Here is a 14,813-nt window from a genome sequence, read left to right on the forward strand (position 1 = left end):
GCCACGAAGAAAAATGATCCTAATCCTACTCATAATGATCCAACTCCCCAAGACACTATCCAAATTGAACCCTGCCTGGAACAGTTCCGTCCTCTGTCACAGCGGGACCCACCTCCTCTTCCTCAAAATCACCCTCTCCAAACCTTCCAGGAATTTCTGACTTCCAGCCTTGCCTCTCAATCCTTCTTAAAAAACCTTAATCCTACTCCCAACATCACCACTGCTGAAGCCCAGGCTATCCGTGATCTGAAGGCTGACCGATCCATCGTCATTGTTCCGACGGACAAGGGTTCCACGACCGTGGTACTTGATCGTCGGGAGTATGAGGCTGAGGGACTGCGTCAGCTTTCAGACAACACCACATACAAAGTTTGCCAAGGTAATCCCATTCCCAATGTCCAGGCAGAGCTTCAAGGAATCCTCAGAACCTTAGGCCCCCTGCAAAACCTTTCACCTGACTCCATCAACCTCCTGACTCCACCGACACCCCGCACCCCTACCTTCTACCTTCTTCCTAAAATTCACAAACCCAATCATCCCGGCCGCCCCATTGTAGCTGGTTACCGAGCCCCCACAGAACGTATCTCTGCCTACGTAGATCAACACCTTCAACCCATTACATGCAGTCTCCCATCCTTCATCAAAGACACCAACCACTTTCTCGAACGCCTGGAATCCTTACCCAATCTGTTACCCCCGGAAACCATCCTTGTAACCATTGATGCCACTTCCTTATACACAAATATTCCGCACGTCCAGGGCCTCGCTGCGATGGAGCACTTCCTTTCACACCGATCACCTGCCACCCTACCTAAAACCTCTTTCCTCATTACCTTAGCCAGCTTCATCCTGACCCACAACTTCTTCACTTTTGAAGGCCAGACATACCAACAATTAAAGGGAACAGCCATGGGTACCAGGATGGCCCCCTCGTATGCCAACCTATTCATGGGTCGCTTAGAGGAAGCATTCTTGGTTACCCTGCCTGCCAACCCAAAGTTTGGTACAGATTTATTGATGACATCTTCATGATCTGGACTCACAGTGAAGAAGAACTCCAGAATTTCCTCTCCAACCTCAACGCCTTTGATTCCATCAGATTCACCTGGTCCTACTCCAAATCCCACGCCACTTTCCTTGACATTGACCTCCATCTGTCCTGTGGCCAGTTTCACACATCCGTCCACATCAAACCCACCAACAAGCAACAGTACCTCCATTATGACAGCTGCCACCCATTCCACATCAAACGGTCCCTTCCCTACAGCCTAGGTCTTCATGGCAAACGAATCTGCTCCAGTCCGGAATCCCTGAACCATTACACCAACAACCTGACAACAGCTTTCGCATCCCGCAACTACCCTCCCGACCTGGTACAGAAGCAAATAACCAGAGCCACTTCCTCATCCCCTCGAACCCAGAACCTCCCAAAGAAGAACCACAAAAGTGCCCCACTTGTGACAGGATACTTTCCAGGACTGGACCAGACTCTGAATGTGGCTCTCCAGCAGGGATACGACTTCCTCAAATCCTGCCCTGAAATGAGATCCATCCTTCATGAAATCCTCCCCACTCCACCAAGAGTGTCTTTCTACCGTCCACCTAACCTTTGTAACCTCTTAGTTCGTCCCTATGAAATCCCCAAACCACCTTCCCTACCCTCTGGCTCCTACCCTTGTAACCGCCCCCAGTTCAAAACCTGTCCCATGCACCCTCCCACCACCACCTACTCCAGTCCTGTAACCTGGAAGGTGTACACGATCAAAGGCAGGGCCACGTGTGAAAGCACCGACGTGATTTACCAACTGACCTGCCTACACTGTGACGCATTCCATGTGAGAATGACCAGCAACAAACTGTCCATTCGCATGAATGGACACAGGCAGACAGTGTTTGTTGGTAATGAGGATCACCCTGTGGCTAAACATGCCTTGGTGCACGGCCAGCACATCTTGGCACAGTGTTACACCGTCCGGGTTATCTCGATACTTAACACCAACCTATCCAAACTCCGGAGATGGGAACTTGCTCTTCAATATATCCTCTCTTCCAGTTACCCACCAGGCTTCAATCTCCGCTAATTTCAAGTTGCCGCCACTCATACCTCACCTGTCATTCCACAACATCTTTGCCTCTGCACTTCCGCCTCGACTGACATCTCTGCCCAAACTCTTCGTCTTTGAATATGTCTGCTTATGTCTGTGTGTGTGTGTGTGTGTGTGTGTGTGTGTGTGTGTGTGTGTGTGTGTGTGTGTGTGTGCGCGTGTGTGCGTGTGTGCGTGTGTGCGCGCGCGCGCGAGCGAGCGAGTGTATACCCGTCCTTTTTTCCCCCTAAGGTAAGTCTTTCCGCTCCCGGGATTGGAATGACTCCTTACCCTCTCCCTTAAAACCCACATCCTTTCGTCTTTCCCTCTCCTTCCCTCTTTCCTGACGAAGCCACCGTTGGTTGCGAAAGCTAGAATTTTGTGTGTATGTTTGTGTGCCTATCGACCTGCCAGCGCTTTCGTTTGGTAAGTCACATCATCTTTGTTTTTAGATATATTTTTCCCATGTGGAATGTTTCCCTCTATTACGAGGGCAGTTCAATAAGTAATGCAACACATTTTTTTTCTGAAACAGGGGTTGTTTTATTCAGCATTGAAATACACCAGGTTATTCCCCAATCTTTTAGCTACACAACACTATTTTTCAACGTAATCTCCATTCAATGCTACGGCCTTACGCCACCTTGAAATGAGGGCCTGTATGCCTGCACGGTACCATTCCACTGGTCGATGTCGGAGCCAATGTCGTACTGCATCAATAACTTCTTCATCATCCGCGTAGTGCGTCCCACGGATTGCGTCCTTCATTGGGCCAAACATATGGAAATCCGACGGTGCGAGATCGGGGCTGTAGGGTGCATGAGGAAGAACAGTCCACTAAAGTTTGTGAGCTCCTCTCGGGTGCAAAGACTTGTGTGAGGTTTTGCGTTGTCATGAAGAAGGAGAAGTTCGTTCTGATTTTTGTGCCTACGAACACGCTGAAGTCGTTTCTTCAATTTTTGAAGAGTAGCACAATACACTTCAGAGTTGATCGTTTGACCATGGGGAAGGACATCGAACAGAATAACCCCTTCAGCGTCCCAGAAGACTGTAACCATGACTTTACCGGCTGAGGGTATGGCTTTAAACTTTTTCTTGGTAGGGGAGTGGGTGTGGCGCCACTCCATTGATTGCCGTTTTGTTTCAGGTTCGAAGTGATGAACCCATGTTTCATCACCTGTAACAATCTTTGACAAGAAATTGTCACCCTCAGCCACATGACGAGCAAGCAATTCCGCACAGATGGTTCTCCTTTGCTCTTTATGGTGTTTGGTTAGACAACGAGGGACCCAGCGGGAACAAACCTTTGAATATCTCAACTGGTGAACAATTGTGACAGCACTACCAACAGAGATGTCAAGTTGAGCACTGAGTTGTTTGATGGTGATCCGTCGATCATCTCGAACGAGTGTGTTCGCACGCTCCGCCATTGCAGGAGTCACAGCTGTGCACGGCCGGCCCGCATGCGGGAGATCAGACAGTCTTGCTTGACCTTGCGGCGATGATGACACAAGCTTTGCCCAACGACTCACCGTGCTTTTGTCCACTGCCAGATCACCGTAGACATTCTGCAAGCGCCTATGAATATCTGAGATGCCCTGGTTTTCCGCCAAAAGAAACTCGATCACTGCCCGTTGTTTGCAACGCACATCCGTTACAGACGCCATTTTAACAGCTCCGTACAGCGCTGCCACCTGTCGGAAGTCAATGAAACTATACGAGATGAAGCGGGAATGTTTGAAAATATTCCACAAGAAATTTTCGGTTTTTTCAACCAAAATTGGCTGAGAAAAAAAATGTGTTGCATTACTCATTGAACTGCCCTCGTATATTCATATCATTAACAAAAAACCTAATACCTATTTTCATAGATGTAGCTTTAATACTTTAGGTAATTCTTTAATAACGATTTATTTTCAAAAAACTTTCATCACAATTTATCCCTCTTAGTGGTTGTATTTCGGAGAAATGCTGAAACATTTATTTTTTTAATTTCTGACAGAGAAATCAAATACCAATTTTCGTAGTCCTAGCTTCACAAGAATGTAATCTGTTTGGCCCTTTTCCCACCTCTAGGGGAGGGTGCACTCATGTTTTTTCTGTTGATTGATAGTTTTACTAAACATATAAAATTTTATGCAATAAAAAAGAGTGTATGCCAACACTCTTGTAGACAAACTGAAATACTATCTTGTAAACATTGGCAAACCTAAAAGTCTCTCATCAGATGATGGTCCACAATTTGTGGCAGATAATTGATAAACATGTTTGGAGAAAGCATGGAATCGACACACAAAAATCTCGGCATATTTCCCTCACAGAAATATTGGTGAGAGGATTATGCATGAATTAAAATGGGGTATGTCAAATCTATTATGCAAGCAAATATTCTACATGGGCCGGTTATAGCAATAACTTTGAAGAGATAATCACAGCCTCAAACATGATGCGACAGGATATACCTCTTGTGAACTAATGTTAGTCAGGACCCACATAATATTAATTCAAGTATGGTTGATTTTCCAGTTCTGACTAAAATCTCCCTAGATGAGAAGGAAACACAGGTGCGAGCAAATATTTGTAAAAGAGCATTGGACAAAAAAAGAAATCATGGCGCTGTCTCCCACCAATAGTTTTTGGATTGTTGATCTAATGTTAGTTAAGACAACAACCAAAAAAATCCAAGATTTCAGCTGAAACAAAGAAGTACATGCATGTATACCATGGACCTTTTAGAATAATAGTTCAGCCACATGCAGATGCTTACAGGCATGGGTACTCTAAACATAATAAAGACTTGGGTCTCAGAATCATTGTGGATCTCAAGAAATTTGTAGGTAGTGTAATTAGAATCAGTAGGGAATCTGACACCCTGTGGCATATACACAGTTTGGCAAACTGTGTAGTCCCAGCTGAGTGATACTTTATTTTTATTTTCAGGTTTCATCCTCTGTCTTATCTTCGTGAGTCACAATTATAGCTCTTCATGTTTGTGTATAAGATCTTAATCAGTAAGAATATTCTTAGTACAAGTAGTATTACCAATATGGTGAAATAGCAAACAAGAGAACAGAGTTTGCACTAAAAAATTTAATATTTTTGTTGAAATACTGACTCCAGACGAGCGGAGAAGATAGTAATAAGAGTAAATGTAGGCTGCAACATCTGAAAGTAACAATTAGTAGGAAAATATATATAAAAACTTTGCATGAAGACAATAGTATCAAAAGCTGAAGTTCTCTAAAATCAATAGAAATAGAATCTGCATAAAGTTATAGCTAAATTGGTTTCAATGTTGTATGTAGTTGAGATAACTTAATAAACTTGTGCCATATAGAGACAAGCAAGAGGCATGATGCTCACGTCAGAAATTTGTTTAAAGAGGTCAATGGGCTGACAAATCGAACATGGAAATGAGGCCATTAGGATGACCCATTCAAAGTGACCCATTTAAAGGAAAATTAGGTGTAATTGGGTCAGTAGCTGAAGTAGCCAATGTAAAAATGGAAGTGGAGACAAGTTTTACATTTATTTCCCTCACATCACAAGTAGACAAAGAAATAACTTTCGTAGTATGCTAATCCGTATGCTGACTGAGTCACGTAAAGATACAAACTCACTGAGATTACTCAACTTTATGAAATAATGGAACAGCTATTATAAGACAAATATAACGCAAAGTAGCTAAAATATGGCCAAGTAGATATTGACATGGAAATATACATATAAAAGAAACGCAAAGAATTTTGTAAAAGGCAAAGTTCATGAATCAAGCCCTGCATTCAAAGGGAAAGTAAGATGTCATTAATAATTTGGTGTATTTTCAAGGCAATGCGCTGCAATAATAATCTTGATTAATAAATATTTACTTCAAACAGAAACCTCTATTACAGTTACTTATGTGAATAAGGAAAAGAATGTAGGTTTAGAATTCTTTTGTTCTCCCTTACCATAGTAAGAGATCATAAATAGAGGCTGTGTTGCCTGTTCCTCAGGGTATGGATGCAACATGTAATTGCAGCATGCGAGCTCGGTGCAGAAACTCGTGAGAAGGACACAAACCAAAGTGACTCATCCCCTTTGCCTTGTTTAGATGCAGGACAGAGAGAAGAACGCTCACTGTAGTGTCTTCTCTCCCCTCTATCCAAAGTAAATGAGCAAGTGAGGAATAATACAACCACCCCCAAGCTTGTGCCTACAACCTACAAAAGGGATAATTGAGTACCAAAGTAGCGCAGTATGTATTGTTCCTTTTCTTCAAAGTACATTAAATAAAAAAGTAAAAATATCTAAAATTTTCTCACAAGTTTATGTACATACACGTAATATGAACATGTAGGCATAAGTAATGTAACATAATATGTTGATGTCTCTATAACTGTTTTGTATGTCTACTAGTAAATAAGGAAATTGGTAGAAACATATTGTAGTAGAGGTAAGAGGTTTTTGGCAATTTCTTGCTTCCAATATTTGATATTGTTCCAAAAAGGTCTTGTCACAAAATAAAATAGGGAATGGTGTGGGGAAGGAAGCAAATGCTGAGAGGTGCATCAAGTATTAATTTTTCATTGTCACTCGACAAACATTGAGACAACACAGCCTAACATATGCCTTGAGTGACAAAGAGACTGCACCATATGCTTAAATAAAACTGAATGTTTAAATATTGTTTCAAAACTCAGTCAGATTATGTATGACTATGAAAAGGTTAAATATTGTAAAAGGCTATGGTACCTCAAAATCCCACAAGACAACTTATACACTAAACATAAAACCTAATAATTTTTACTCACTGACCCAAAAGAGGATGGTGAGGAGAGGTATCTCCTGTACAAAAGAAGTCATGTCTTTGCAGAACACTGACAAATACATCTTATCACAAAAATCTACAGCACTATGGCAACCAACAATGATGAATGGGAAGTTGCTCTCAACTTGCTCCAATAGGCAGTGATGCTGGTTCTGAGACACATTAATTCAGACATTCATACAAACCATCACTATTTTGCAATGTGTATTATATATATCTCTCTCCAACTGACACGACTATCTGTTACTACACTTTACAACAGAAAAATTCTTGCATTAAAAAAAATATTTTTCTCTCTCCCCATTGTGCCAAAAATTTAACTCTTAGCACAACTATGAATGGTGGTGGGGAAGTGGTGAACTGTAGCATAGCTTTGTAATGCTTGGAGCAATTTCAATCAAATGTAAAACATACAGGGTGACAATTATTGAACTATACGAAAAAAAAACTTTATTCAACATGTAAACATCACTACAGATGTTCGGATTTAGGTTATGACTTGTTCAGTATGCCTGCCATCATTGGTGATGATGTGGCGCAGACGACTAGCGAAATTATGCATGGCTCGCTGAAGTGTCAGAACATCGATGCTGTCGAAGATTTCCTGAATGGCTGTTTTCAGCTCGGCAATGTTTTTGGGGTTATTACTGTACACCTTGCCTTTAACACAGCCCCACAAAAAGAGGTCACATGTATTCAGATCCGGAGAACATGGTGGCCAATTAAGGCCCGTGACAGTCACTCTGGTTACCCCAGAGCCAGAATGCAGTCCCCAAAGTGCTCCTCCAAGACATCAAACACTCTCCTACTTCAATGGGGTCAAGCTCCATCTTACATGAACCACATATTATTGAAATCATGGTCACTTTGGATAATGGGGATGAAATCACCTTCTACAACCTTCACTTACCGTTTGATAGTCACCGTGCCGTCAAGGAATATTGCACCAATTATTCTGTGACTGGACATTGCACACCACACATTCACCGGTTGAGGGTGAAGAGACTTCTCAGGCATAAAATGCGGCTTCTCAGTCCCCCAAATGCACCAATTTTGCTTAGTGATGAACTCATCCATATTAAAGTGGGCTTCGTCGTTAAACCAAACCATACAGTGCAAACTAATTCCCATCATGCCCCTTGGCCAATCGTGCAGTTTGAAAGTACTAATGCAAACCATTCAGAAGTTATGACAATTTTATTTCATATAGTTCAATGATTGCCACCCTGTATATGACTCATAACGTGGGTAAAACTACTATGAAGTAGTTAACCAGGTTAGTAGTTAATCAGGTTTACTGAAAATTTATCTGTGTGTGCTCTGTTGATACTAACATCCGAACAACTCTATAAGGCAGTTCTGAGACTCTCTCCTGTTGTACATTAAGCACATTATTAAATTTGTTCTGGTGCATCGCTCTTTCATATCTTTCAGTTAAGTCAAGTTTCCTCCCTTCTCTATATGTAATACCTATACAGGCTCATATTTTCAACAACACAGATGTTTCTTTAGACTACACAACTATGAAAAATCAGTAGTAGCCAAGCCCATATAAGAGACAGGCCACACACCAAAGGGAATTGAAGAAGCTCTATAGGTAAATACACTGAAAAGGGGAGGAAGCTTGACATATAACACTTCAGAAAAGGTTTAATAATATGCTTGATGTTCAAACAGGCTCTAGCCTGAATTGATTCATTAACAGTTTCATACACCTTTTGATGAGGTTAGTGTAAATATGGCATGCACATATAAATATTCACCAATAACTAATGTAAATATTTGTTTTGCCACCTTGTGTCATTGTTGGAAAGGGAAGCTCACTTGCTTGTTACAAGATGGCGCCGCACAGTAAAACAGTAAAGAAGGACGGTTCTGATAAATGTGACTATAAAAGTGTTAACAATTTAAGATGTGTGACAAAAAAGTGATTAAAGGTATTCGGTGTAAAGGCTGTCACTGCTGGTTCCAGGAGAAGTGCGCTAAATTAAGTATAAAATTTGTAAACGAGGACTACATATGGACTTGTTTCACATGTGTTAGTGATGCTGTGGAAAACAAATTTAGAAACACCATCAAGGAAAAAGACAAAAAAATCTGAGTACTTCAAAGTGATTTACTTACTCTAAACAACAAATAAGCAGAGGTACATCTTCAATACAAGGAACCAGGTGTAAACAAACCAGACTACTCCTCGGTAAGAGGAGGACATTTCTCGATTAAGGAAGATTATGGACATAAAGAAACGTCGAAAGAAGTCTTCTCAGCGTCTTGTAAAAACGATTCTACACACAAGATACAACAGAAAAATAAGGTGAAAATATTCGGCGACAGTCACGGCCAAACATACAGGAACTCTTGACAAACAGTGTAAATAACGATGTTCAAATCTCAGGCATTGTAAAGCCTGGAGCCACTTTTGACAATGTGGTTAAACGTGTTAACGAAGATAGCTCAGAACTCACAAAAAAAAAGACAGTGTGGTGATAATAGGAGGTGCAAACAATGTTTACAGAAATGAAGCCACGGCCTTTGTTACGAAGCTGATCACAGTGCTGCAATTCCTGCATTCACAATCGTAATTGCAACAACACTCCTACAAAGGTATGATCCTCCGGACTGGTCTTGTGTCAACAAAGAAATTCGATGAATGAATTATAAGTTTAAAAGTTTTTGCACCAAATTTGTAAATGTAAAGCTCATAGATATTGATACTTACGAAAGAAACTGTTTTACACGCCATGGAATGCATCACAACGAACATGGTAGGAAAAGATTAGCTGTGAGCATTAACGATGTACTTGAACAGATATCTCGTGATAACAAAAACAGACCTGTTATTGCAATGGAAGCTCCTTCACAGGGAAACTAATACGGCGGACCAATCCCTATGGAATTAGGTCCAAAAGAACTAACAAAGCGAGGGACCGTAAATTAGCAGTAAAGACTCACATTGGTGTACACTTTGCTGACAGTTTAATAGGTTCTTTAGTCAGTAAAAATAGCTTCATAATGCACTTAAACATAGGTAATGTGTCGAGAGAAATGATGAACAAATTATATGACTTAGAAATACTCTTAGGGCAAATAAACTCTGTAAGTCATATGTTTGAATGAACATTGGTGTAAATGTCAAGCTACTAAATTCACTCTCAGGATACAAGTTAGCATCGAGTTTTTGAAGAAAAAAAGGGGTATGGGGGATCATGTATATTAGTTGAACAGACACAAAACTTCGAAGCCAAAACGACTTTCGATTGTTTAAATGAGGAAGAGGTATTCGAAAGCTGTTGCACTGAGCTGTCTGAATACAGTTTACTAATCATAAGCATATATCATGTCCTGTAATATTGGTCTACTAGGGCATTTATAGAGAAATTTGAAACTCTGCTAAGTAGGTTGCAGGTAACACTGAATTTTACTGAGTACACCAGGGAAACAGCCACTTCGGCCACAAGCATTGATAATATAGCGGGCAGCAAAAATTATGGGAATACAGAAAAACATTTATTAGAATTAGGAATATCTGATCAATCAGCACTTTTTATGTCATTGCCATACATAGACAAAACATATAGGCCCACAGTAAAATTGGTCAGCCAAGCCAAATATAGCCAGCCAAATATAAACACTTTTATCTTGAAATTAAAGGAAACCCACTGGTCCTTCAGCAACCAGTGTTAAGTAAACAATAATTACAACACTTCCATATCTGAATTCAAGACCATTTTCAATTAATGCTTTCCTCTTGTATCAACACATGATAAATACAATAAAAGTAAGACATGGATTATGGAAGGTATCAGGATCTCTAGTATTAAAAAGAGGGAAATGCATAAGGAAGCAAAAACCAACCATGATGCCGAATTTATTAGGTACAAAATCAAATACAAAAAAATATTTGATCGGGTAGTTAAACAAGCAAAACAAATGGCAAACAGTAAATATATAGCTAATGCCTCAAATAAATCAAAAGCAGTATGGCAGGTTGTCAAGAAAGAAACAGGTACTGAAGAAACTAAACATTTTAATTACAAACTAGAAATTGGTGGGAATAGTGTTACTAACACTCGGCACATCTGTGAAGAATTTAATAAGTACTTCATAACCACAAACAAAATTCATAACTTCTTGCTTCCACAAATAAGACCTGATGCAGTACTGCTGGAATCAAGAGAGTTTAAATTTACTGCATTATCATGTCAGGAAATAGCTAACATCATACAATCCCTAAAAAATATTGAATCTGTGGGCCGGGATGAAATTCCAACAAATATCATAAAAGTAGGAAGTGACAGCATTGCACCTCAACTCTGTAAAATAATAAACCAGTCATTTGATGAGGGCTGCTTTCCAGACAGACTGAAATATGCTGAAGTCTGTCCAATCTACAAAAAGGGAAAACAAGATCATTTAGTAAATTTCCGCCCAGTGTCTATATTCACAGTTTCCTCTAAAATAGTTGAACAAATAGTATGTAATCAATTAGAAAAGTACAATAAAGAAGGTAACATTCTCAATAACCAGTATGGGTTTAAGAAGGGATGGAACACTTTACAAGCTGTAAATGAACTAATCTCTAAAGTAAGTAAATGCCTCGACAACAAACAAAGTGTATCTGATATTTTTTGTGACCTCTCAAAGGCATTTGACACAGTAAACCATAAGCTACTGCTCCAAAAATTGGGTACCTATGGCTTCCATGGAAAATCTATAAGATGGTTTTCATCTTATCTCAGAAACAGACATCAAAGGGGGTGATACATCAAAAGGGAGAGAAAACTTGCTCTAGCTGGAAAGAAATTGAAGCAGACATGCCCCAGACCTCGATATTAGGACCACTTCTGTTCTTATATTACATAAATGACACGCATAGCAAAGTAAATACTGATACAATACTTTATGCAGATGACTCAACTGCTGTAGTCTGCTGCAAAAACACTGATGTATTAGTAAGGACCACGAAACAAACTCTACAAGAACTTGAACAATGGATAAAAAATAATGCTATGAAATTAAATCTTGAAAAAACCCAAATCATATACTTCAAGACCAAACAAACTACTGAATGTATATCGCAAATAGAATATTCAGGTAAAGAACTTACCACAGTTGATTCTGTAAAATTTCTTGGGATAACTTTAAATAAAAACTTGCAATGGACCGACCATGTTGACAGTTTACTGAAGAGATTAAATAGTTTAGTTTATGCAATGATGGTATCACACAAAGTAATGGATTTAACAGTGAAGAAAACTGTATACCACGCTTATTTCATAACAGTTATAAGATATGGAATAATTTTTTTGGGGTGCTGAAAAGACAAACTTTCAAATCTTCAAACTACAATAATAATAATAATAATAATAATAATAATAATAATAATAATAAGAGCAATGACAGGAACCAATTCTAGACATTCATGCAGACCACTATTCAGGAGCCTGGACTTAATGACATTCCCTTCAATCTTCATATATTAAATACTTCTCTTTGAAAAAAAATCTCGCATATGTTTGAAGGATATACATTCACACATGCCTATGAAACTAGACATAAACTGAAATACATGCTACCTTGTCACCGACTCACATTATATGAAAATATTCCACATTACATGGCTCTGAAGATCAGAAATAAGATAAGGTCAATATTTTGGGAATCCACATTGGAGATCATTGGGACATACTTAAAAAGCAAATGATGATATAGTCTAGAAGAATTTCTAAATGAATAAAAAGCAAATATTATAGTTTAGAAGAATTTATAAATAGGAATAGGGAGTAAGGACACAAATACAAATGGTATACTTTCGAAGCCATATAGATACAAAGTATACAAGTTCACTGTATATTCATGTTTATATATAGAATTATAGTTTGAATGGCAGTTTGTGTACATCCATACTTCATATAGGTGTGTGAAGTCTATGGTAATGATTTGATGAGTTACAAAAAGATTTAAAATATGATGTTGTACTTTCATTATAATAAGCAATGTATGTATTACGCATTTCCTGTAGTATATGATGAGTCACCAATGTTCTCAATCAAATGAGTGTATAAAAACATGTTATGTGACAATAAAGTATCTTATCTTATCCAAGTGACTATTCAAAAACAAAGTGTGTTGCATTACTTACTGAATGCTCTGCATAGATGTCATATTTCTTGATTTCCAAAACGTATTTGATTTAGTAACATAAGAAAACCTATCAACAAGAGTACAGCCATATGGGGTACCAAACAAAATTTCTTGGGAGGGAGGACACAGTTCGTTATGTTGGATAGAGTGTCACTGACGGATATAGTAACATTTAGTGTGCATCAGGCAAGTTTTTTGAAAGCCTTGATGTTCATATTGTATATTAATATACTGCTAGAAAACAATAACACTGTCAGACTTTTAGCAGATGGTGTTTCGTATACTGAGGAACTACCTGAAAAAAGCAGCCCAAATATTGAGTACGATCTTGATTACACATCAAAATGGGACAAAAATTTGTGATTTATTAAAGTGTTTGAAAGTGTAAAAATGTGCACTTCACAAAATGCAAAAAGTTTGTATGACTACAGTAACAATGAGTTGCAATCAGTTCTGTCAGTGCATAAAAATACCTGAGTGTAACAATTTGTGCCTTCCCATGAACCATGGACCTTGCCGTTGATGGGGAGGCTTGCATGCCTCATCGATACAGATAGCCGTTCGTAGGTGCAACCACAACAGAGGGGTATCTGTTGAGAGGCCAGATTCTGGATGATTGACTGATCTGGCCTTGTAACATCAACCAAAACCGCCTTGTTGTACTGGTACTGCAAGCAGCTGAAAGCAAGGGGAAACTACAGTCGTAGTTTTTCCCGAGGGCATGCAGCTCTACTGTATGGTTAAACGGTGATGGCATCCTCTTGGTTAAAATATTCTGGAGATAAAAATGGTCCCCCATTATGATCTCTGGGTGGGGACTACTCAGGAGGACGTTGTTGCCAGGAGAAATAAAACTGGCATTCTATGAATCGGAGTGTGGAATGTCAGATCCCTTAATAGGGCAGGTAGGTTAGAAAATTTACAAAGGAAAATGGATAGGTTAAAGTTGGATATAGTGGGAATTAGTGAAGTTAGGTGGCAGGAGGAACAGGACTTGTGGTCAGGTGAAACAGGGTTATAAATACAAAATCAAATAGGGGTAATCCAGGAATAGGTTTAATAATGAGTTAAAGAATATGAACGCGGATAAGCTACTATGAACAGCATAGTGACTGCATTGTTGTAGCCAAGATAGACACGAAGCCCACACCCACCACAGTAGTACAAGTTTATAGGCCAAGTAGCTCTGCAGATGAGGAGGAGTGTGAGGAAATGTATGATGAGATAAAAGAAATTATTCAGACAGTTAAGGGAACCGAAAATTTTATAGTTATGGGGGACTAGAATTTGACAGTAGGAAAAGAAAGAGAAGGAAACGTAGTAGGTGAGTAACGACTGGGGGAAAGGAATAAAAGAGGAAGTGCCTGGTGGAATTTTGCACAGAGCATAATTTAATCATACTAACACTTGGCTTAAGAATCATGAGGGAAGGCTGTATACATGGAAGAGATCTGGCGACCCTGGAAGGTTTCAGACTGATTATATAATGGTTAGAGAGAGATTTAGGAACCAGATTTTAAATTGTAAGACATTTTCAGGGGCAGATGTGGACTCTGACCACAATTCATTGGTTATGAACTGCAGATTGAAACTGAAGAAACCACAAAAAGGGGGGAATTCAAAGAGATGGGACCTGCATAAACTGAAAAAACAATAAGTTACAGGGCATTTCAGAGGGAGCGTTAGGGAACGATTGACAAGAACAGGGGAAAGGAATACACTAGAAGAAGAATGGGTAGCTTTGAGAGATGAGATAGTGAAGACAGCAGAGGGTC

Source organism: Schistocerca nitens, chromosome 2 (assembly GCF_023898315.1).
Source record: "Schistocerca nitens isolate TAMUIC-IGC-003100 chromosome 2, iqSchNite1.1, whole genome shotgun sequence".
Classification (NCBI taxonomy): domain Eukaryota; kingdom Metazoa; phylum Arthropoda; class Insecta; order Orthoptera; family Acrididae; genus Schistocerca; species Schistocerca nitens.